Source organism: Delphinapterus leucas, chromosome X, assembly GCF_059928025.1.
Source record: "Delphinapterus leucas isolate spDelLeu-1000000601 "Yukka" chromosome X, BTC_Dleu_Yukka2, whole genome shotgun sequence".
NCBI classification, from domain to species: domain Eukaryota; kingdom Metazoa; phylum Chordata; class Mammalia; order Artiodactyla; family Monodontidae; genus Delphinapterus; species Delphinapterus leucas.
This window is the reverse complement of record NC_143150.1, coordinates 94,346,616-94,372,237: the sequence shown is the minus strand read 5'-3', so window position 1 is coordinate 94,372,237 and position 25,622 is coordinate 94,346,616. Positions and strand designations below refer to the sequence as shown.

Here is a 25,622-nt window from a genome sequence, read left to right as displayed (position 1 = left end):
GGGAACCAAACTGCAACACTTTCTCATTTTTCTTTTTTCCTTTGCTGTATCACACTATGTAGCATGGCTTCACGAAATGACAGATCAGCAAAGAACTGACCCCAATACTAGGTGATTGGAAATAGACTGAAAGAAAACCCTATCAGATACCCACAGGGCATCTGATATGCTCTAATCTATAAGAATAAACTTGGTAGCTGCAAGAGGCTGGGGATATGTGTAAAATAAGTGAACTAATATTAACAGGGCACTAATGTTATATGCCAGGCATTGTGCTAGATTTTTTTACACTGTTACATCTATTCTCTCATTTAATCCGCATTACAAATCAGGTGTCATAGGGTAATGTTCTCCCCAGACTACAAGTAAGGGATCTGAGGCTGTGAATGCATGAGTGAACCAAGATAGAAGACTCCATCTTATAACTCCAACTTAGGGTATAAACTTCAACTCAGGACTCATCAGAATCCTATCAGAGCCTAAAAGTATTTTCCCCACCTGTTTTAGGTAGGGATTGAGTTTGGCTGAATATAACAAAATCCAAATATCAATGATTAAACAAGATATGGTTTATTTCTCTCTATTTGTGAAAGTCCTAAATTAAGTGATGTCTGAAATTGGTTCAGGAGCTGAAGGACATAAAAGCTGAGGTTCCAAATCTGTTTGTTTTTCCCTCATGTCCCCTTCCAGCATTGAAAACACTTGAGGAAAGAAGAAGAGAGAGGCTGAAGGGCAGAGACACATGTATCAGCTCACTTAGCCCCTTAAAAATGCAGTGACTTCTGCTTACATCTCATTGGTCAGAGTTGTGTCACATGGCACCCCTGACTGCAATGAAGTCTGGCAAATATATTTTGTAATATAAGCTGGGCCCATTAGGCAGCCTAAATAAAATTGGAGTTCAGTTTGTAAGAAAGAAAGAAAGAATGGCTATTGACCAGGCAACTAGCTCCCATACCTAAAGATTCATCTCGGGGATTTCCAAAAGTTTTGTTAGGTATTGAGGCTGCGTTCCCTGGGAAACTGACTGAGAGATAAAGATTTGTGTGCAGGAGGTTTGTAGGGGAGTGCTCTTGTGAACAACGCATGTGAGGGAGTATCGGAGAAACTGAACTATAATGTAGTTGCAACAGAGACCAGTTGGCTTCATAGAAAGCTTTAAAGATGGGTCCCCAGAAATGTTCCAAGTTGAGGCAAAGCGATTGGCCTCGTACTCTGCAGCACCTAGTTATTGAATGCTGGCTGCCCCTGAGAAGGGGGATGTAACCTTGAAAGAGGCAGCCATTTCAACCAAATTCCTGGAGGCAGACTCAGCTCTGAACTGCCAGCAACCAACACTCCCAGGAAATACCTGAAGGGGAAATGCATCTCAGCATCCACAACACCAAGCTAATAATAAGTTGAGCTGCACATGCTGAAGTACAGACTCTCCATGCTGATCTCACAGAATGTGTTAGACACAGTGGAAAGGGAGGAAGAAAATGAGGGCAAAACATTCCCAGATAGATTAGTTTTGATGCAAACGCTATAGCATAGCTTTTTGCAAAACTCTCAATGCTAATGATTACTGTTACTCTGAATAATCGTGTAGTTCCAGTAAAATGTGAGTTCTTATAAACGTATGCTATCTGTTAATCAACTGGTGACTTCCTAGGAAAGAAAACAAGTGGTTAAACCCATCAGCATTTTCAGGATCTTAGCCTACAAAATTGTTGATATACAGAAATGCATCTGTGTAATATCTTTACAATTTATGAAGATAATCTCCTGGAAATGCAACTAGTCCCTATGGAGAACTTGTAAAAATTAGAAAATGTCACTCCCTTTGGGCAGATGCAGCCCTGAATTAAAGTGAGCAGCTTGGCAAATTCAGACTTTGTTAGCCTAGACATCTTTGGCCACCATTTACAACCATATGTGGATCTGACACAAACTTTCCAAACTCCTGATTTCAACTGATTCTAAAAACTGTGTTAGCTAGTTAAGATGGAAGGTATTATCGTTCTACTTCACAGATGAGGTGGTTCAGATTGTTTAAGTGACTTACCTGAGGCTACATGGCCAGTAACTGTCATAGCCTGGACACAAACCCTAAAATTCCGATATCAATTCTAGTGCATTTTCCAGGAGACTAGGTTGCCTTTGTGGACCAGATACGAACCACAACAGGATTGCATGAAACAGTGGTTAGAATAATGGCTGTGACAGGACTAAAGGAAAAAAATGCACCTACAGATAAATAGCTTTGTGTTCTAAAACTGCCAACCAATTGTAGAAATAATGGACTGTATAAAGAATGGATGCAATGCATAAAGAATAGATGGGCTTATAAATATTTTAAAATCTCAAAAATTCTGAATTATGCTGTGCTTACCTTTAAAATATATGTATGTGTACCTGTGTATGTATACAGATATATTCATGTCCCCGTTGTTCTGTTGCTCTAAGAGGGGTTGAAGATGCTTTAGGATATAAAAACTATTAAAAAACACAGTAAGTTGAAGATGAAAGTGAAAAAATATGTTACAAAATATATATTTTATATTTATAAATCATATATAATTTATAACTTCCAATACATGATATTACAAAATTGGGCTCATACATTGGTCATTTATTAGTAGGCTTTGAATATTTCCCCATGTTGTATATTCTTTTATGGCACATTTATATATGCAATACTATATAGTAATTGAAATTATGTTAAAATTTATTTAACCAAACATATATGGCTGGATATATATGTATATATTTTTCTCTATTATGAATAAAACTGTACATATTCATTTTTTTGAATTCATTGTTTCCTTATGATCAGCTGCTCAAAAAAAAAAACTAGGCTGTCTTTTCTCCATTGTATGTTCTTGCCTCCATTGTCGTAAATAAGTGGTGCTGGGAAAACTGGACAGCTACATGTAAAAGAATGAAATTAGAACACTACCTAACACCATACACAAAAATAAACTCCAACTGGATTAAAGACTTAAATATAAGACCAGGCACTATAAAACTCTTGAAGAAAACTTAGGAGAAACACTCTTTGACAAAAACCACAGCAAGATCTTTTTTGACCCACCTCCTAGAGTAACGGAAAGAAAAACAAAAATAAACAAATGGGACTCAATTAAACTTAAAATCTTTTGCACAGCAAAGGAAACCATAAACAAGACAAAAATACAACACTCAGAATGGGAGAAAATATTTGCAAATGAAGTAACAAAGGATTAAGCTCCAAAATATAAAAACAGCTCATGGAGCTCAATATCAAAAAAACAAACAATCCAGTTAAAAAATGGGTGGAAGACCTAAATAGACATTTTACCAAGGAAGACATACAGATGGATAAGAGGCAAATGAAAAGATGCTCAACATCACTAATTATTAGAGAAATACAAATCAAAACTACAATGAGGTATCACCTCACGACGGTCAGAATGGCCATTATCAAAAAATCTAGAAACAATAAATGCTGGAAAGGGTGTGGTGAGAAGGGAACCCTCTTGCACTGCTGGTGGGAATGTAAATTGATACAACCACTATGGAAAACAGTATGGAGGTTCCTTAAAAGACTAAAAATAGAATTACCATATGACCCAGAAATCCCACTACTGGGCATATACCCTGAGAAAACCATAATTCAAAAAGAGACATGTACCCCAATGTTCATTGCAGCACTATTTATAATAGCCAGGACATGGAACCAACCTAAATGTCCATCGACACATGAATGGATAAAGAAGATGTGGCACATACATACAATGGAATATTACTCAGCCATAAAAAGAAACGAAACTGAGTTATTTGTAGTCAGGTGGATGGACCTAGAGTCTGTCATACAGAGTGAAGTAAGTCAGAAGGAGAAAAACAAATAGCGTATGCTAATGCATATATATGGAATCTAAAACAAAAAAAAGAAAAATGGTACTGATGAACCTAGTTGCAGGGCAGTAATAAAGAAACAGACACAGAAAATGGACTTGAGGACATGGGGTGGGAGGGCGAAGCTGGGGCAAAATGAGAGCAGCATCGACATACATACACTACTGAATGTAAAATAGTTGGCTGGTGGGAAGCAGCTGCATAGCACAGGGAGATCGGCTTGGTGCTTTGTGATGACATAGAGGGGTGGGATAGGGAGGATGGGAGGGAGGCTCAAGAGGAAGGGGATATGGGGACATGTGTATGCATAATGGCTGATCTGCTTTATTGTGCGACAGAAACTAACACAGTATCATGAAGCAATTATACTATCTTTATACAATAAAGATCTATTAAAAATAAAATTAAAAAACTAGGAAAAAAGGCATAAACGTTTTTTATATTCACATTCATAATCTTCCCTGTGGGAAAGTAATACAAATCTCCACTTATTTAAAAATGTGTGAGAAATTGAGCCAACTTCCAAAGTGACAGAGGGGGGACCTTAGTGAATCTGCTCCCCAATAAAATCAAAGAAAATATTGACAAAGGAATCCAAAGCAACAATTTATGAACTCTGAAAAATAACCAAAGGCAGAGAACAAACTGAAAAGAGTTTATTCAATAAGTACTGAGTCTTGGTAAGAACAGTGGGGTCTATGGCATGTTAATTTGAGTCTTCTCCCATGCTCCCTCCCCAGGTCATTAGCATGGTAGCCATGAAAAGCTGACAGTCTTAGAGCCAATGGAAGGAAGTGACCTCTTTTGGAGCACTGTTAAAAGCCCATCCCCAGAGCACATTCTATATTTGACCATATTCACAGCTCTCTATAAAAGCTCCAATTCAAGGGTATTGTTACTACCTGATCTGACTCAAAACTCAGCTATGTGAAACAAGCCCTATGCCTATGTAACTAAAAACAATAGCAATCAGCTGGAACTATTAACATGACAGCTGTCTAACACTGTGATTTCAGTTAGGGAAAACAACAACCTGGCCAAAAATGTCAAAGGTAGACCTGGGGAAGTAGACAACCATAAGAGACTTTGAAAGGCTTTAAGATATTTCTGGGAGCCTAGAAGGCTGTGTGCCTGTTCAGGGCTGCGCTTATGCCCAGGAGATAACTGAGAAAGGACAGTGCCCAAGTCGCTCACTTCTGGTGGAACTTGAGGCCCTATACAATCAGAAAGTGAAAGCTAAGGCTGACTTTTAAACTTCCTGAGGTTTGAAGGCATGCCTTCACACAGAGATCCACCTGGCAGAGGGTGGAAGACTTATTGTCTCAGGATATTTAAGGAAGTCTTATGACTGATCCTTGACTGACCACTAAAATATACTGATCCAGAGGTGACCCATAAAAAGCTAGGCTTAATATTTGTCTTTTTTTTAAATTTTAAGTGGGAAGAGAACTCAGTTATAGCAGGAAATATGAAATCCATAGAATTAGCCCAGGAAAGTCACTAAGTAAACAAGCAGAAACCAGAAAAAGTAATCACAGAAACAACAGACCCAAAGGGGGATGGAAGGTTCTAATTAGAAAGTCAGCACAATAAATTGTCTAAAATGTCCAGTTTAAAGAAAAATTATGAGATGTGCAAAATACCAGGAAATTATGACACACGCACAGGAAAATAGCAAACACTAGAAAATGTCTATGGGGTAGGGGAGCAGATTTTGACTTAGACAAAGACTTTAAATAAGCTACTCTAAAAATATCAAAAGAACTAAAAGAAACTAGGTTTCAAGAATGAAAATATGGCAACTATGTCTCACCAAATAGAGAATATCAGTAAAGTAAGAGAAATAAGACAAAAAGAAACAAATAAAAATTCTGGAGATTTAAAGTATAAAAATCACTAGAGGGGCTTAACAACAGATTTGAGCTGGCAATAGACAAACAGACTTGAAAACAGGTCAATTAAGATTATTCAGTTTGAGGAACAGAAAAACAGAATTAAGAAAAATGAACAGAGTCTTAGAAACCTGTATGATATTACTAAGCTTACTGATATACACATAATGGGGGCTCTAAAGTAAGAAAAAAGAGAGAAAGCAGAAAAAATTATTTAAAGAATTAATGGCTGAAAACTTCTCAAATTTGATGAAAAACATTAATCTATATATCTAATAAGCTCAACAAACTCCATGTAGGATAAACTAAAATAAAATTTTATAATGATAACATTATAGTAAAACTGTCAAAAGTCAAAGAAAATGAGAAAAATTTTAAAAATAGCAAGAGAAAAACTCTTCAATCACAAGTTACCCTCCATGAGATTAACAGTTGATTTTTTTGTCAGAAAACATGGAGGCCAAAACACTGTGGGATAAAATACTCAAAGTGCTGAAATAAAAGACTATCAAACAAGACTTAATATATCCAGCAAAACTATCCTTCGAAAATGAAAGATAAATAAAAGCATCCCCAGATAAGCAAAGACAGAAAATGTGTCACCAGTTCACCTGCCCTATTAGAAATACAAAAGGGAGTTCTTCAGGCTGAAGAAAAAAGAAACCAATACATAATAATCATAATAATTTGGATCCACACAAAGAAAAGACACTGCTAGGATAATTAAATGAATAATTTTTTTAAATGTATAAACATATTTTTCACTCTTTCCCTCTCCTAACTGATTTAAAAGACAACTGTATGGCTTCCCTGGTGGCGCAGTGGTTGAGAGTCCGCCTGCCGATGCAGGGGACGGGGGTTCGTGCCCCAGTCCGGGAAGATCCCACATGCCGCGGAGCGGCTGGGCCCGTGAGACATGGCCGCTGAGCCTGCGCGTCCGGAGCCTGTGCTCCGCAATGGGAGAGGCCACAACAGTGAGAGGCCCGCGTACCGCAAAAAAGAAAAAAAAAAAAAAAAAAAGAAGTTAAACAATAAACTTTTTTAGACAACATGGCAGAAAATGAAAAAAGTGACAAACCAAACTGTATCATAACTCAAAGCTTGGATTTGGGGAGGCTTCCCATCATTTCCCAACTATTAAGACTATTCACTGTGCCTAAAATGTGCAAACAATGTAGTTCACACTAAACACCTGCTTTCTTTGTGGGACACTGAAATTTGGGTACATGCCAGGCAAAGAGTACCTATATGACCAGTCCCCAATAAAAACTTTGCCACTGACTTTCTGATTTCCTCTCTGACAGACAACATTTCATATGTGTTATCACAATTTGTTGCTGGAGTAATTAAGTGTGTCCTGTGTGGCTCCATCAGGAGAAGACTCTTGGTAACTTGTCTCTGGTCTCCGCTGCACTTCATCTCATGCATTTTTTTCTTTAGTGATTTTACCGTGTATTCTTTTGGTGTATAAGAAATCATAGCCATGAGTATGACTCTATGCTGAGTCCTGTAAGTCCTTCTAGCAAAGCATCAAAACTCCTGGTGGTCTTGTGGACCCCCAACACAATGCCTCAATAAACTTGTAAAAAATGTATGAGACTATTCATTTTCCTGTACACTTACCAACAATGGCTATTAGCACTGTTGAAAATCTTAATGAGTTCAAAGGCGATTAATGATTCCATCCTACATTTTCTTCAGCTATTGAGTTTGAACTTTTGTTCCCATGCTTATTGGCCATTTGTATTTGATATTCTGTAAATTACCTGTTCATGTCCTTGACCTATTTTTCCTTTAGGATATATATATATTCACATTTCCTTAAAGATTTCTTGGCTTTCTTTGCATATTAAGGATATTAGTCCTCTTTCTTATAGAGCTCTTCAATACTGACTAATGGCTCCACACCAAAGCTCAAGAAAAGAAATGGATCTTTGAGGATCTAATTCACAGCAGTCCAGTCCTCAGGCCTTGCTCATTCATCAAGATAAAAAAGAGAATCAAAAACCACTGAGAGGTAATAACCTATATGGGAAAAGAATCTGAAAAAGAATATGTATATATATAACTGAATCACTTTGCTGTACACCTGAAACTAACACAACATTGTAAATCAGCTATACTTCAATTAAAAAAAAAACACAGAGGGAATGTATAATTTTTGCAGCCTTCAAGGGATCCCCCCCCAAACATTGTTTCTCTTAGTTATCCTTTTGTTACGTAATGAGAAGGAATTAAAACAAGATTACCCACACTATCAGGTACTTGAGGTGCAGTGATTCCATTAGGTCAACTACAGACCTTAGCAGACACAGGAACTAGGAAAAAGGTTCATACCTCTCTGTCTTCCAGCTTCACTGGTTTTTTGGTTCCTCCCACTCAAAACACTCAGGCCCTCCCACTAGGTCTTTGTGACTGCTGTTCCCTCAACCTAAGAGACATTTCCCACCCCTCTTTAACACCTACTTCTTCAGATCCCAACTCAAGTGTTATTTCCCAGGGAAGCATTTTTAATTTTTCTCAACAGGTCAAATCTCCCTTCATATGTGCCCTCATAGTACCTCTACCTCCTCACTAGTCACAGCTGGAATTTTGTTATCATTTGTGCGATTATTTGATTAAGTACTACTTCTCTCCACCAGGCTATAAGTTCTTTGAGTACAAAGACTAGGTTTCTTTTATTCATTATTGTAATCCCCATCCAAGCACAGTGCCTGGCACATACTAGGTGCTCAGATAATATCTGCTCAATGGATTAAGGCATCCTCTTGTTTGAATGGATATGTCTCCTAAGAATGGACTGCACCTTAGAGAATATTTTCAAATGATATTTAATAGGTACAAATGCTTTCATAATTAGTATCACATTTAACCATCACAGAATCTCTGTCAGGTCTTGTTTACCTAATTTTACAAAAGAAGATATCAAGGCTCAGAGTGACTGAATAAATTTCTGGATCCATATTTGTGCCCACAGAGGGGATCTCCATTCACAAGCCCAGTCCTCCTCTCACAACTGCTATCCTGCTGCTGCTGCTAAGGGATCAGTCTTGTTCTAATATGTGATTTGTTTTCCCATTTTCAACCATGAGGATTGCCTTTTGCTTTTTATAGTTTTTCTGAAAGCAAAAGTTAGGATCTGAACCACCTATTGGATAAATAGAAGATCGACTGATTTTAAATGAAAAGATCAAATTTAAGAACAGAGGTGCTGCATGTTCTAGGCAGAAATGTGGTTCCAGCCATGATGGGTCAGGCAGCTGAACCTTCTCTCTTCTACTCCTATTGTGTGGATCAGATGATGTAACTATATCATCTGAATCACAGGCCCAAAATTGTGCTGAGAGGTCATGCGTCATTGTTGAGGTGACAGAAGATAAACTGTCCCCTTCCCCAGCAATTTCACAAAGACAGACTTTGTTTGAGTCTGCTCTGTGGTTTCTGCACAAGGGAAAACTCTCACGCAGAAGGGTCTTACATTAGTTATCTACTGTTGCATAACAAATTACCTCTAAACTTGCTAGCTTACAAAATAAACATTTACGATCTTACAATTTCTGTGAGTCAGGAATCCAAGAGCAGTTTAACTTAGTAGTTGTAGCTCAGAGTCTCTCATGAAGTTACAGTCAAGCTGTCAGCCAGAGCTGCAGTCATCTCAAGCCTGGAGAATCTGCTTCCAAGCTCACTTACATGGTTGTTGGCAGGACTCAGTTCCTTGCTGACCTTTTGCTGGAGACCTCAGTCCCTTGCCATGTGGACCTCTCCACAGGTGGACTGCCTGTCCTCACAACATGGCTGTTAGCTTCTTTGAGAGTATGTAATCCAAGAAAGAGAAAGAATCCAAGATGGAACCCAATCTTTATAACCTAATCTTGGAAGTGACATACCATCATTTCTGCTGTGTTCTATTGGTTACACCAAATAAACTTCATACAGTGTTGGGAGGGTACCACATAAGGGTGTGAATAGCAGGAGGCAGAGATTATTGGTGGCTATTTTGGAAGCTGGATATGATAAGTCCCTTCTCATTTTGAGCAGGTAGTAAAGTTGTTTCTCTGAATTCACACCATCAAGATGGGAAAGGATGGTTAAATCAGCTAATGAGGAACCTCTGGCATCCAGCAAATCTAGAGTAGGCTACTATATCATTGAAAATTTGATTAACATCACTGTAATGGGATAATGCATGTGATGTACAAAATGAGAGATGTTTAAGTGATTAGCTGTGGTATTACACCCAATGATATAATGGTTAAGTTGCTTCACCAGCTTCCCTGATTACAAAGGCAGGCATACCTTGGCAGAGGACAGGGTGGACATGCAAAGGGACAAAGGCGTTACAGCAGCCAGGTAGCTAGATACGAGCAGAAAAAGGAGGGGCACGGGCCAGGTGGCAGGAAACCACACACCTTGTAAACAGCAGGGGTCCATAGGCAGACAAAGAAAAGAAGGAACCTCCAGACTGACAGGAAACCACACATTTTGGGGTGATAAGTGTCCTGGGGGCAGACCAAAAAAAAGGTGGGAATCTCGGCACCTGAATGTAACATTTTTCTCATTATGCTCTCATTACAATAAAATTAGCCTTGCAGATAAGAATGACGCACCAATGCCATGACACTTCCAATCAAGGCTAAATAAGGACAAAAATCCCTCCTCCCCTTGGGAAGGTGGAGCTGGGATGAAAATCAGGGAATACGACCCCCAAACCCCTCCTTCCCCAGTGAATATTCCGCCCCTTTATATGTATGCCCCACAAAACCAGCTTGCCAAAAAAAACTCAAGGGCAGCTACTCACGTGTTTGCCTGCTATCCCTTTGAGAGTGTACTTTTGCTTACATAAATCCTCGCTTTACTTTCTTGACCTCCCTGTCTCGTTTCTGAATTCTTTCTGTGACGAGACATGAACGTTTCTTTCACTGGGAACAAAGGTATCATTGGTATGTGTGTATGCATGTGTCTACATGCACATATATATGTGAGTTACTTCCATGCTAAGCTTTTAAAACACATCTCATGGGATACTTGACTGAGAACTGACATTTGAACTAAGGTCTTCTCTCCCCCAAACCCACTGATACAGAATACAGCTGCTGTGCTGTTTTACAGTACTTCTATTAACATCCAATTCATTGTAACATAACCTGAAATGTCCACAAAAGTTATAACCGGATACCAAGTTAAACACTTTAGATAGCTCCTAGACCCTTGTTCCTGCTTTTTCCTCTGCTTGAAATGCCATGCCCAGTCCCAAATCAAGGATCTTTTTTCTCTCTGTTGAAATCTTTTTCATGTCACTTTTTCTGTGATTTTCTCAAAATCAAAACTAATTATCAGTGCTTCTCAGCACTTACTTACACATCTTTTATACTACTTGTGCAGTTAAATATAAATCAGACCCCAATAAATGGAGCAATTATTTGGGGAAAGAAGGCAGTGAACTTTGTTCTCATACATGACCCTGAGCGTCCAGCAGACTCCTTGAATGCAGAAGGCTCTTAGAGGACGAAAAAGGCTGACTCTGAGAGCCTCTTGACTAACAAGTCTCCCCACAGGGGAGAGAATGCAGGGTGACATAAATACCCAAGGTATGTGGTTTGTTAGGAAAAAATTATATATATTATATAGCTATAGATAGATAAAGATTATCTTGCACATATAGTAACCAAATACACGATGAATTCACAATAATCATGCCAAGTGACACAAATCATACTTGTTTCACATTTGTCAATATCAGAAAATTATTTTCCAACAAAAAACCCATTAGGTACAGTACTCTTCATACCTAAAATAAAGAGGAAAACTCAGGAATTGCTCTTGATGTTTAACATACCCAAAAACTGCCAACTCACTAAAAAGCTTTAAAATTATATAAGAATTTAAAGTGGTTGTCCTATAATGAATGGTAATAAAACAGAGCTGTGTTTCAAATCTTTTGTCAGGACAGTACTGTCTGGAATAAAATGTCTTTCCAAATTCAAAATACAATAAAAGTCAACAGATTTACTCCATATTACTTAGAAGAAAAGATACTATTTTTCTCCTCCATATAATTTCTCCTCTGGCTGGCTACCACTATCAGCAACAGACATTCTGAACCTCTGTAAGTAGTAAAACAACCACCCAATAAGAAGGTAGAATTTTTGGTACTTTAGATAACAAACCTGTGCAATGTTTACCTATTTGTGTTACCTAGAGGACTGTTATTTACAGTTCCTGCTGTTTTGCAAAAGAAGAAGGAAAAATTAGCTCTCCCCTTCCTAGGGCTTTGGAAACAATGGAGTTGTGTTTTCATAACAACCAGGGACTTGGCAGCAGTAACAGGGACTCTCTTAAGTTGCCATATGCCCCCCCCAAGCAGCCATAGGTTTCCAAATGCGTGTGTTACGGGTTTTAGTCTAAATCAGAAGAGTCTCAGCATGAGTGGTATTTGCACTCTACAGCAAAGAACCAAAAAAGCTGAGAAACAAAACAGGGAACTGGAGACCAAACTAATAAACTGTGTCCAAGATTGAGCCAGTGAATACCAAGCACTCAACCATATGTTTAGCAACAGAGGTAGAGTTCTTACATCTATTTGAAGAATACACAGATGAAAAGTGTAGACATAAAACAAATACTTTGGAAATTGTTCCCTAAAAAATGCATACAGGAGCTATGAAGCTGAGCAGAATGCTGAAGGGCTCCTGGGCATGGAAACCTTTCTGTGTCCCCTGTTCCTTGTTTGTACAGAACAGACTCCAGCCTCCATGACTTTCCGAGTTCCAAAGGGCAGATTCAAATAGTTGCTAATCAGGGAAAGGAGGGGATGCAAAGACAAGCAAGGAGCAGTCAAGAAACAACAGTGCAGCCTTGGGGCAGGGTCCTGGTGCCACCTCAAGGGATACACATAGCAATATCTTTGAGCTCTTCTGCAGAACTAAAAACCCCAACAAACAGAGTTAGCATTCTTCATTCCAGAGAAGACCACCTGAGGCCAGATTAAAGGAACCAAAGAAGCTCATCAAGAGATTAGCTGAGAACAGATTAAAGGAGTGCAGGCCCTGCACACACCCTAATCCTTATCAGCAACCCCGTCCTTGAACCATTGCTATAAAACTCCTCACCAAATCCTCCCATTTTGGGACACATAGTTTTGAAGGCAGGAGCCCTCTGTGTCCCCCTTTGCCTGGCAAAGCAATAAAGCTATTCTTTTCTACTTCACCCAAAACTCTGTCTCTGAGATTTGATTTGGCACCAGTGCACAGAGGCCAAGCTTTCAACATCAGCTATAAATCAGCTTGGTGTAAGATGAACAAAACTATGAAGTCCTAAGAGAGAAGACTGGATTCAGAACAAGAAATGTTAGTCAGGCATGCCTTTGAAAACATTTCTCCCATAAAATTCATAATTCCTTGAACCCTGAAAAGAGCCAACCCTGGACTCCAGAGCGATAGAAATTCCTGAAGAATTTAAATCCAGAAATTGTTAGTTGATGGCAACCAAAACCACCTATGAGAATATATTAAAAGATGTAACTAGAGAGTGTTGCTGAATTGTATTGAAAGGGACCAGAATATGCCACCCCAAAATATGCCACTTTGGCATAAGAATTATTTGAGCTGAAGGCAATTGAGGGACAGCACATGCAGGAAAAGCTCTAAAACCAGCACATAAATTTCCCTTTGTAAAGGCAATTTATATTTATAAAGGATTTTTTTAAGTTGTCCTCTCCTGACTTGCCTGGAGACAATTCCTGTCACATGAGATGACTTGAATCTGCACAACAAATCTTTCTAAACAACCCTTATTTACCATACATGTCTTAGTCACCTGCCCACAACTTATCCCCTCCCACACCGCAGAGGCCCGAACTCCCTTCTTCACACTGTGTTAAAATGGTATGTAAGGCCCAAGGTCCACCTACCTCTGGATTTTCACTTCTTTTCTGTGAAGCTCTCTCTCTATATATGCCCTTTCTTCTCCTGTTAATCTGCATTTTGTCAGTTTAATCTATAGGGCCCTATTCATTGAACCTAAGATGATAGAGGGAAGTTATTCCTCCACTACAGTATCATGTGAAAAATAATAGAAGGATACAATAAAGTAAGTTGAAATTAAAGGTTTCCAGTGTTATCTCCCTGAAATTAAAGGTACCACTGCCATAGCCTACCACCTTACAAGACACAATAAACCTCCAAAAAGCCAACATCTTGATTCAAAAAATGTGCAGAAATAATCAAAATCTTTCATTGGAAAGTTAATATGACCATGTGGATCCATTGAAAACTCCCAATTACAAAATTCTAGCTTCCTCAACACTGCCTGGTCCCTAACATGTTCCTCTGGCTTACGACTCAGCTTCCCATTTCCTCATCTTTAATCCATCAATGCCACTTCTTCCTCTACTTTTATTCCTATCCATTTCATCGCTTCATCTCAGGTCCACACACCTTTTGCAGGATTCTCTACCATTCCCTATTCCTGAGCCTCCTTGGATCAAATTCCAATCTATCCTTATATTTTTCTATAATGCCCCTTAATTAAAAATCACAGCCCCCAACCAAATATCTCCCTGATAAGCCACCTCATATCTCACAGCAAAGAAATAAAAAAAAAAAAACTTGTTCCATGTTAGGGTTTTTTTCCATTCTTGCTTGATAATCCTTTCTCTTTTGAAACACATATTGTTTCATATTATTTTCTTCTTATCTTTATCTTTAGTTTGTGGACTTCCAGGCCTCTGTTGCTGATGAATTTATCACTAAAATCAGCTAAGAGGATTATCCAGATAGATATTTATACTTTAACCTCACTGTCCCTTGAACCCCATAATTCCAACAGCCCTCATAGTCACTCCATCTTGAACTCCGTTCTTTTCACATCTTGACTCTCATCCCCACCCTCAGCATACAACCTCAACTACTCCTTAACTGAAATAAAACAGGGTCATTTTTTCTTTCCTTTCCTCTCAGAAGACAAAGTATTCCATAATCTCCTTTTACAAGCTTTCTCATTCAAATTACTCTCAATTTCACATCTTAGATATCCTTATCATATATATCTTTGTCCTTACATGCATCTTTAACCTCCCCTTTACTTGATCCTTAAAGTCTTTCTACCTCCATGTTCATATAGCCTTAAAATTTCTCTAAAAATATTACCCAAGGTTTGGTATCCCACTAAGCTTCTGATGTTTCTCTTTTATTTCATTGTTAAATTCTTTTTTAAAAAATCTAATTCTTCCACTTTATTAAGGCCTTCTTTTTCTTTAATCTCTCACAATCTAAGCATTACTCCTATCTCTTTGCTAAAACTACTCACTCGGTTGTCCAAACTGTCTGCATAAAGATAAAATCCGATGATCCTTTCTGAGTCTTCCTCTTCCTTAACTCTAGAATTTGATCAACTTGGCTACCTTCTTCTTGAATCTTTCTCTGTGAAATTGTTCATCTACAGTTATATTCCTATTTTAGTGACAATTTCTTCTTCTCCTTTACTGCTTTCCTTTCCTTTCTAAAGTTCTCATTCTCTGGGTATTCCAAGTTTTCAAAAATCTTATGCATTTTGATGACACTGAGACCTACAATGCTAGCTACTACTTGTTCCTGAACCCTAAAACCAGATATGAATACTATTGTCATATAACACCTCTTGAATATTCCGCCAGTAACTTAAGTACATAATGAGAATACAGTTTATGAAGGGAATATTTCTGTTCCTAACAATAAAGGATTAGCCGATCTCAGACTAAATCTCCCAGTGAGAACAAGTACAAAAGTTATTACAGTACAAAAATAGTTGTTTGATGGCATTTAGGAGTTAGAATTCAAAGGACCAGGATCCCAGAGAGAAGGGAAATACACTGAGATCATCAATGTATTAATATCATACATGCCATCCTCCCTTGAAGCAATTTGAAAGCACATGAAGAACGATTCTGGGGAACCAAGAAGAAAGCAACTGCTAAGAGGATGAAAACCAGAATTTAAGGCCCACCATGAAATTTTAGTAAATGATTCAGAATGGCTATACTTAAGAATAAGAGCAAAATGGAAATAGAACATTTTCAGTTAGAACAATGTGATTCCCCTAACCCCAAATTTTATTGGAAGGAAATTAAATTTTCTCCAGAGGAAAATAGTATTATCCTGGGCCTCTACAAGTTTTTATACACAATGCCTCACATTCAATCAAAAATTATAAGTCATGGCAGGAAGCAGAACAAAATGACTAAAAATCAAGAAAAATAGAGACAATTACAGCCACAGATGATCCAGAAATTGGAGTTATCAGACATGGACTTCTAAAACTTTCTAAATATGATTAAGTCATTCAAGAAAACAGATGAAAAAGTAGAAATTTCTCCCCTGAGAACTGGAGTGTATTTGAAAAATCAGATGGAAATTCTAAATAGAAAGTACAATAATATGAAATTAAACACTAACTGAATATAATTAACAGCACATTAGCACAACAGAAGAATAGCATAGTGAACAGTAAGTTCGTTGGTAGAAAATATACATATTAAAATAAAGGGAGAAGAGGACCTACAACATGGTGGAAGGGTAAGATGTGGAGACCACCTTCCTCCCCATAAATACATCAGAAATACATCTACATGTGGAACAACTCCTACAGAACACCGACTGAACGCTGGCAGAAGACCTCAGACCTCCCAAAAGGCAAGAAACTCCCCACGTACCTGGGTAGGGCAAAAGAAGAAAAAAGACAAAAGAATAGGGACGGGACCTGCACCAGTGGGACAGACCTGTGAAGGAGGCAAGGTTTCCACACACTAGGAAGCCCCTTCGCGGGCGGAGATGGAGGGCGGCGGAGGGGGCAAGGTTCGGAGCCACGGAGGAGAGGGCAGCAACAGCGGTGCAGAGGGCAAACCGGAGAGATTCCCGCACAGAGGATTGGTGCGGGAGGCTTGTCTGCTCACCCGCTGGGGCGGTCGGGGCTGGGAGCTGAGGCTTGGGCTTCGGAGGTTGAATCCTAGGGAGAGGACTGGGGTTGGCTGCGTGAACACAGCCTGAAGGGGCTAGTGCGCCACAGCTAGCCGGGAGGGAGTCCAGAAGAGAGTCTGGACCTGCCTAAGAGGCAAGAGACCATGGTTTCTGGATGCGCAAGGAGAGGGGACTCAGAGCACCACCTAAATGAGCTCCAGAGACGGACGGGAGCCGCGGCTATCAGCACAGACCCCAGAGACAGACATGAGATGCTAAGGCTGCTGCTGCCGCCACCAAGAAACCTGTGTGCGAGCACAGCTCACTCTCCACACCTCCCCTCCCAGGAGCCTGCGCAGCCCGCCACTGCCAGGGTCCCATGATCCACGGACAACTTCCCCAGGGGAACACACAGCACGCCTCAGGCTGGTGCAACGTCACACCTACCTCTGCCGCCGCAGGCTCGCCCCACATTCCGTACCCCTCCCTCCCCCTGGCCTGAGTGAGCCAGAGCCCACGAATCAGCGGCTCCTTTAACCCCGTCCTGTCTCAGCGAAGAACAGACGCCCTCCGGCGACCTACATGCAGAGGTGGGGCCAAATCCAAAGCTGAACCTCAGGAGCTGTGCGAACAAAGAAGAGAAAGGGAAATTTCTCCCAGCAGCCTCAGGAGCAGCGGATTAAATCTCCACAATCAACTTGATGTACCCTGCGTTTCTGGAATACCTGAATAGACAACGAATCATCCCAAATTGAGGAGGCGGACTTTGGGAACAACGATATATATATATTTTTTCCCTTTTTCTCTTTTTGTGAGTGTGTATGTGTATGCTTGTGTATGTGATTTTATCTGTATACCTGTGCTTTTACCATTTGTCCTAGGGTTCTGCCTGTCCATTTTTTTAAATTACTTTAAAAAAATTATTTTTAATAATTATTTATTTTAATAACTTTATTTTATGTTATTTTATTTTATTTTCCTTCTTCTTTCGTTTTTCTCCTCCCGTTTATTCTCAGACATGTGGATGACAGGCTCTTGGTGCTCCAGCCAGGCGTCAGGGCTGTGCCTCTGAGGTGGGAGAGCCAACTTCAGGACGCTGGTCCACAAGAGACCTCCCAGCTCCACGTAATATCAAACGGCGAAATTATCCCAGAGATCTCCATCTCAACGCCAAGACCCAGCTCCACTCAACGACCAGCAAGCTACAGTGCTGGACACCCTATGCCAAACAACTAGCAAGACAGGAACACAACCCCATCCATTAGCAGAGAGGCTGCCTAAAATCATAATAAGGCCAGAGACACCCCGAAACACACCACCACACGTGGAACTGCCCATCAGAAAGACAAGATCCAGCCTCATCCAGCAGAACACTGGCACTAGTCCCCTCCACCAGGAAGCCTACACAATCCACTCAGCCAACTTTATCCACTGGGGGCAGACACCAAAAACAACAGGAACTACGAACCTGCAGCCTGTGAAAAGGAGACCCCAAACACAGTAAGTTAAGCAAAATGAGAAGACAGAGAAAAACACAGCAGATGAAGGAGCAAGGAAAAAATCCACCAGACCTAACAAATGAAGAGGATATAGGCAGTCTTCCTGAAAAAGAATTCAGAATAATGACAGTAAAAATGATCCAAAATCTTGGAAATAGAATGGAGAAAATACAAGAATCGTTTAACAAGGACCTAGAAGAACTAAAGAGCAAACAAAAAGTGATGAACAACACAATAAATGAAATTAAAAATTCTCTAGAAGGGATCAATAGCAGAATAACTGAGGCAGAAGAACGGATAAGTGACCTGGAAGATAAAAGAGTGGAAATAACTACTGCAGAGCAGAATAAAGAAAAAAGAATGAAAAGAATTGAGGAGAGTCTCAGAGACCTCTGGGACAACATTAAATGCACCGACATTCAAATTATAGGGGTCCCAGAAGAAGAAGAGAAATAGAAAAGTACTGAGAAATATTTGAAGAGATTATAGTTGAAAACTTCCCTAATATGGAAAAGGAAATAGTTAATCAAGTGCAGGAAGCACAAAGAGTCCCATACAGGATAAATACAAGGAGAAACACGCCAAGACACATATTACTCAAACTATCAAAAATTAAATACAAAGAAAAATATTAAAAGCAGCAAGGGAGGGGCTTCCCTAGTGGCGCAGTGGTTAAGAATCCGCCTGCCAATGCAAAGGACACGGTTTTGAGCCCTGGTCCAAGCAGATCCCACATGCCGCGGAGCAACTAAGCTCCTGCACCACAACTACTGAGCCTGCGCTCTACAGCCCCAGCTCTGCAACAAGAGAAGCCACCGCAATGAGAAGCCCCCGCTCGCCGCAACTAAAGAAAGCCCGTGCGCAGCAATGAAGACCTAACGCAGCCAAAAATAAATAAGTAAAAAAAAATTTTTTTTAATTAAAAAAAAAAAGCAGCAAGGGGAAAATAACATACAAGGGAATCCCCATAAGGTTAACAGCTGATCTTTCAGCAGAAACTCTGGAAGCCAGAAGGGACTCGCAGGACATATTTAAAGTGATGAAGGAGAAAAACCTACAACCAAGATTACTCTACCCAGCAAGGATCTCATTCAGATTTGATGGAGAAATTAAAACCTTTACAGACAAGCAAAAGCTGAGAGAATTCAGCACCACCAAACCAGCTTTACAACAAATGCTAAAGGAATTTCTCTAGGCAGGAAACACAAGGGAAGGGAAAGACCTACAATAACAAACACAAAACAATTAAGAAAATGGTAATAGTAACATACATATCTATAATTACCTTAAATATAAATGGATTAAATGCTCCAACCAAAAGACATAGATTGGCTGAATGGATACAAAAACAAGACCCGTATATATGCTGACGACAAGAGACACACTTCATACCTAGGGACACACACAGACTGAAAGTGAGGGGTTGTAAAAAGATATTCCATGCAAGTGGAAATCAAAAGAAAGCTGGAGTAGCAATTCTCATATCAGACAAAATAGACTTTAAAACAAAGACTATTATAAGAGACAAAGGAGAACACTACATAATGACCTAGGGAGCAATGCAAGAAGAAGATACAACAAATGTAAATATTTATGCACCAAACATAGGAGCACCTCAATACATAAGGCAAATATTAACAGCCATAAAAGGGGAAATCGAAAGGAACACAATCATAGTAGGGGATTTTAACACCCCACTTTCACCAATGGACAGATCATCCAAAATGAAAATAAATAAGGAAACACAAGCTTTAAATGATACATTAAACAAGATGGACTTAATTGGTATTTATAGGACATTCCATCCAAACAACACAATACACATTTGTCTCAAGTGCTCATGGAACATTCTCCAGGATAGATCATATCTTGAGTCACAAATCAAGCCGTGGGAAATTTAAGAAAACTGAAATCGTATCAAGTATCTTTTCAGACCACAATGCTACGAGACTAGATATCAATTACAGGAAAAAATCTGTAAAAGATATAGACACATGGAGGCTAAACAACACACTACTTAATAACCAAGAGATCACTGAAGATATCAAAGAAAATATCAAAAAATACCTAGAAACAAATGATAATGAAAACACGACGACTCAAAACCTATGCGATGCAGCAAAAGCAGTTCTAAGAGGGAAGTTTATAGCAATACAATCGGACCTTAAGACACAAGAAACACCTCAAATAAACAACCTAACCTCACACCTAAGGCAATTAGAGAAAGAAGAACAAAAAAACCCCAAAGTTAGCTGAAGGAAAGAAATCAAAAAGATCAGATCGGAAATAAATGAAAAAGACATGAAGGAAACAATAGCAAAGATCAATAGAACTACAAGCTGGTTCTTTGAGAGGATAAACAAAATTGATAAACCACTAGCCAGACTCATCAAGAAAAAAAGGGAGAAGACTCAAATCAATAGAATAAGAAATGAAACAGGAGAAGTAACTTATGACACCGCAGAAATACAAAGGATCATGAGGGATTACTACAAGCAGCTATATGCCCATAAAATGGACAAGCTGGAAGAAATGGACAAATTCTTAGAAATGCACAACCTTCCAGGACTGAACCAGGAAGAAACAGAAAATATAAACAGACCAATCACAAGCACTGAAATTGAGACTGTGATTAAAAATCTTCCAACAAACAAAAGCCCAGGACCACATGGCTTCACAGGCAAATTCTATCAAACATTTAGAGAAGAGCTAGCTAACACCTATCCTTCTCAAACTCTTCCAAAATACAGCAGAGGGAGAAACACTCCCAAACTCATTCTATGAGGCCACCATCACGCTGATACCAAAACCAGAGAAAGACGGCACAAAGAAAGAAAACTACAGGCCAATATGACTGATGAACATAGACGCAAAAATCCTCAACAAAATACTAGCAAACAGAATCCAACAGCACATTAAAAGGATCATACACCATGATCAAGTGGGGTTTATCCCAGGAATGCAAGGATTCTTCAGTATACGCAAATCAATCAATGTGATACACCATATTAGCAAATTGAAGGAGAAAAACCATACGATCATCTCAATAGATGCAGAGAAAGCTTTCAACAAAATTCAACACCCATCTATGAAAAGAACCCTCCAGAAAGTAGGCATAGAGGGAACCTTCCTCAAAATATAAAGGCCATGTATGACAAACCCACAGCCAACATCGTTCTCAATGGTGAAAAACTGAAACCATTTCCATTAAGATCAGGAGCAAGACAAGGTTGCCCACTCTCACCACAAGTACTCCACATAGTTTTGGAAGTTTTAGCCACAGCAATCAGAGAAGAAAAAGAAATAAAAGGAAGCCAAATCAGAAAAGAAGAAGTTAAGCTGTCACTGTTTTCAGATGACATGATACTATACATAGAGAATCCTAAAGATACCACCAGAAAACTACTAGAGCTAATCAATGACTTAGGTAAAGTAGCAGGATACAAAATTAATGCACAGAAATCTCTAGCATTCCTATGCACTAATGATGAAAAATCTGAAAGTAAAATTAAGAAAACACTCCCATTTACCATTGCAACAAAAAGAATAAAACATCTAGGAATAAACCTACCTAAGGAGACGAAAGATCTGTATGCAGAAAGCTATAAGACACTGATGAAACAAATTAAAGAGGATACAAACAGATGGAGATATATACCATGTTCTTGGATTGGAAGAATCAACATTCTGAAAATGACTCTACTACCCAAAGCAATCTACAGATTCAATGCAATCCCTATGAAACTACCACTGGCATTTTTCACAGAACAAGAACAAAAAATTTCACAATTTGTATGGAAACACAAAAGACCCCGAATAGCCAAAGCAATCTTGGGAAAGAAAAACGGAGCTGGAGGAATCAGGCTCCCTGGCTTCAGACTATATTACAAAGCTACAGTATTCAAGACAGTATGGTACTGGCACAAAAACAGAAAGATAGATCAATGGAACAGGATAGAAAGCCCAGCGATAAACCCACGCACATATGGTCACCTTATCTTTGATAATGGAGGCAAGAATATACAATAGAGAAAAGACAGCCTCTTCAATAAGTGGTGCTGGGAAAACTGGACAGCTACATGTCAAAGAATGAAATTAGAACACTCCCTAACACCATACACAAAAATAAACTCAAAATGGATTAAAGACCTAAATGTAAGGCCAGACACTATCAAACTCTTAGAGGAAAACATAGGCAGAACACTCTATGACATAAATCACAGCAAGATCCTTTTTGACCCACCGCCTAGAGGAATGGAAATAAAAACAAAAAAAAACAAATGGGACCTAAAGGAACTTAAAAGCTTTTGCACAGCAAAGGAAACCATAAACAAGACGAAAAGACAACCCTCAGAATGGGAGGAAATATTTGCAAATGAAGCAACTGACAAAGGATTAATCTCCAAAATTTAGAAGCAGCTCCATGCAGCTCAATATCAAAAAATCAAACAACCCAATCCAAAAATGGGCTGAAGACCTAAAGAGACATTTCTCCAAAGAAGATAGACAGATTGCCGACAAACACATGAAAGAATGCTCAACATCATTAATCATTAGAGAAATGCAAATCAAAACGACAATGAGGTATCATCCCACACTGGTCAGATTGGTCATCGTCAAAAAATCTACAAACAATAAATGCTGGAGAGGGTGTGGAGAAAAGGGAACCGTCTTGCACTGTTGGTGGGAATGTAAATGGATACAGCCCCTATGGAGAACAGTATGGAGGTTCCTTAAAAAACTACAAATAGAACTACCATATGATCCAGCAATATCACTACTGGGCATATACCCTGAGAAAACCATAATTCAAAAAGAGACATGTACCAAAATGTTCATTGCAGCTCTATGTGCAATAGCCAGGACATGGAAGCAACCTAAGTGTCCATCAACAGATGAATGGATAAAGAAGATGTGGCACATATATACAATGGAGTATTACTCAGCCATAAAAAGAAACGAAATTGAGTTATTTGTAGTGAGGTGGATGGACCTAGAATCTGTCATAGAGAGGGAAGTAAGTCAGAAAGAGAAAAACAAATAACATATGGTAACACATATATAGAGAACTTTTAAAAAATGGTCACGATGAACCTAGGGGCAGGACAAGAATAAAGACGCAGACCTACTAGAGAACGGACTTGAGGATACAAGGAGGGGGAAGGGTAAGCTGGGACAAAGTGAGAGAGTGGCATGGACATATATACACTACCAAACGTAAAACAGATAGCTACTGGGAAGCAGCCGCATAGCACAGGGAGATCAGCTCGGTGCTTTGTGACCACCTAGAGGGGTGGGATAGGGATGGTGGGAGGGAGGGAGACGCAAGAGGGAAGAGATATGGGGACATATGTATATGTATAACTGATTCACTTTGTTATAAAGCAGAAACTAACACACCATTGTAAAGCAATTATACTCCAATAAAGATGTTAAAAAAAGAAAAACGAAAAAAAATAAAATACAGGGAGAAAATACAAGAAATGAGAAAAGAGTGTAAGAGGTATGAGACATGGCAAAAGGTCTATCATATGTGTAATTTATATTTTTGGCAAGACTAGAAGGAAGATGGAGTAGAAGTAATATTATAATATTTGAAGAGATGCAATTCTTTAAGTTTCACAAACTCCATTAACAAGAAGCTCCACGAATCTGAAATGTGTAATTACATATAGGCATAAAATCGTTTACATTATGACAGCAAAAGAAAAATAAAACATTTAGAAGCAGGGAACATGGCATATACCTCCAAAGGAACAGCAATGTGACCACATGACTAAGAGTCACGTTCTCACCAGATACAATGGAATACAGAAAATTGTGGAATAATATGTTTTAAATGCTGAAATAAAAGAACTACCAACTTAGAACTATGGGGAAATGTCCTTCAAAAATAAAGAGGAAATACATCATTTTCAAGCAAAGAGAACCTGTTTAGATCCACTGAAGAAATACTACAGGAAGAAGGAAGAAGAAAAATTATCTGAGTTGCAATCATGGTAATGTAAGTAGGCATAAAGAGCCACTAAATAGGATAAATATGTATATAAACTGACTGTTCAACAACAACAAAACTCTTAGTCTATGGGTTTAAAATATATAGAGAATTAAAATACATAACAACAATAGGCCAAAAGCAGAGTAGGGGTAAATGGAGTTAAAATGTTGTAAGATCCTTGCATTGCTCAGAGAGTGGTAAAATATCTAAGTTAGATTAGAATCAAGTAAGGCAAGGATGTATTTGTAATGTGTAGGTTAAAAATTAAAAGAATAATAAAATAATGAAAAATTAACAGTGAAAATGGAATCTTAAAAAAGAATACTTGATTAATCCCCCCCCAAAAAAGGAAAAAATGTCAAGATGAAGGAGAAATGAGGGGAGAAAGAAAATAAGAACTAGTATATTTATATATAAATATATCACTATTAAATAACATTAGACCAAATATTTGAGGTTGAAGACTAAGACCTTCAGACTAAATTTTAAAAACACACATATACACATACAAACTCTTTGCTGTTTAAAAGAGGCATGCCTATTTGCAGCAATATGGATGGACCTAGAGATTGTCATACTGAGTGAAGTAAGTCAGACAGAGAAAGACAAATATCATATATCGCTTATACATGGAATCTAAAAAAATGGTACAAATGAACCTATTTACAAAACAGAAACTGAGTCACAGATGTAGAAAAGAATGGTTACCAAGGGGGAACGGTGCAGGGCGGGGGGCAGATAAATTGGGAGATTGGGATTCACATACACACACCACTATATATAAAAGATAACTAATGAGAACCTACTGTATAGCACAGGGAACTCCATTCAGTACTCTGCAATGACCTATATGGGAAGGGCGTCTAGAAGAAAGTAGATATATGTATACATATGGCTGATCCACTTTGCTGTACAGCAGATACTAACACAACATTGTAAATCAACTATACTCCAATAAAAAAATTAAAAAAATAAGAGGCATGCCTAAAATATAAGTGTATCAAAAGCTTTAAAGAAAAAGAATGACAAAAATTTTACTGAAGTATTCCTAGATAAAAAGAGGAATAATTCAAATTCAGAAAAGTCAATTCAATAGGATATAAAAATCGAAATTTGAATGTCTAATAGCATAGCCCCCAAATATATAAAGCAAACACTGACAGACCAATAAGGAATAATAAATAATCCAAGAACAACTGTTGGAGATTTCAGCATACCTCTTTCAGTGGATAGAGCCAGCAAACTAAAATCAGTAAGGTTATAGGAGTTTTAAATAATATAATTTAAAAGTTTAACTTAATTGACATATATAGATATAGAGAATCTACAAAAAAATCCACAACTGACATCACACTTAATGGTGAATGGTTGATGGCTTTCCCCTTACGATCACAAACAAGACAAGGACATGCCTTTTCAACAT

General features: G+C 38.6%; 1 pseudogene; it reads left to right on the top strand.

The window, feature by feature from the left end:
* Positions 1 to 25,622, top strand: part of LOC149744337 (uncharacterized) — a 194,698-nt pseudogene that overhangs the window by 72,425 nt on the left and 96,651 nt on the right.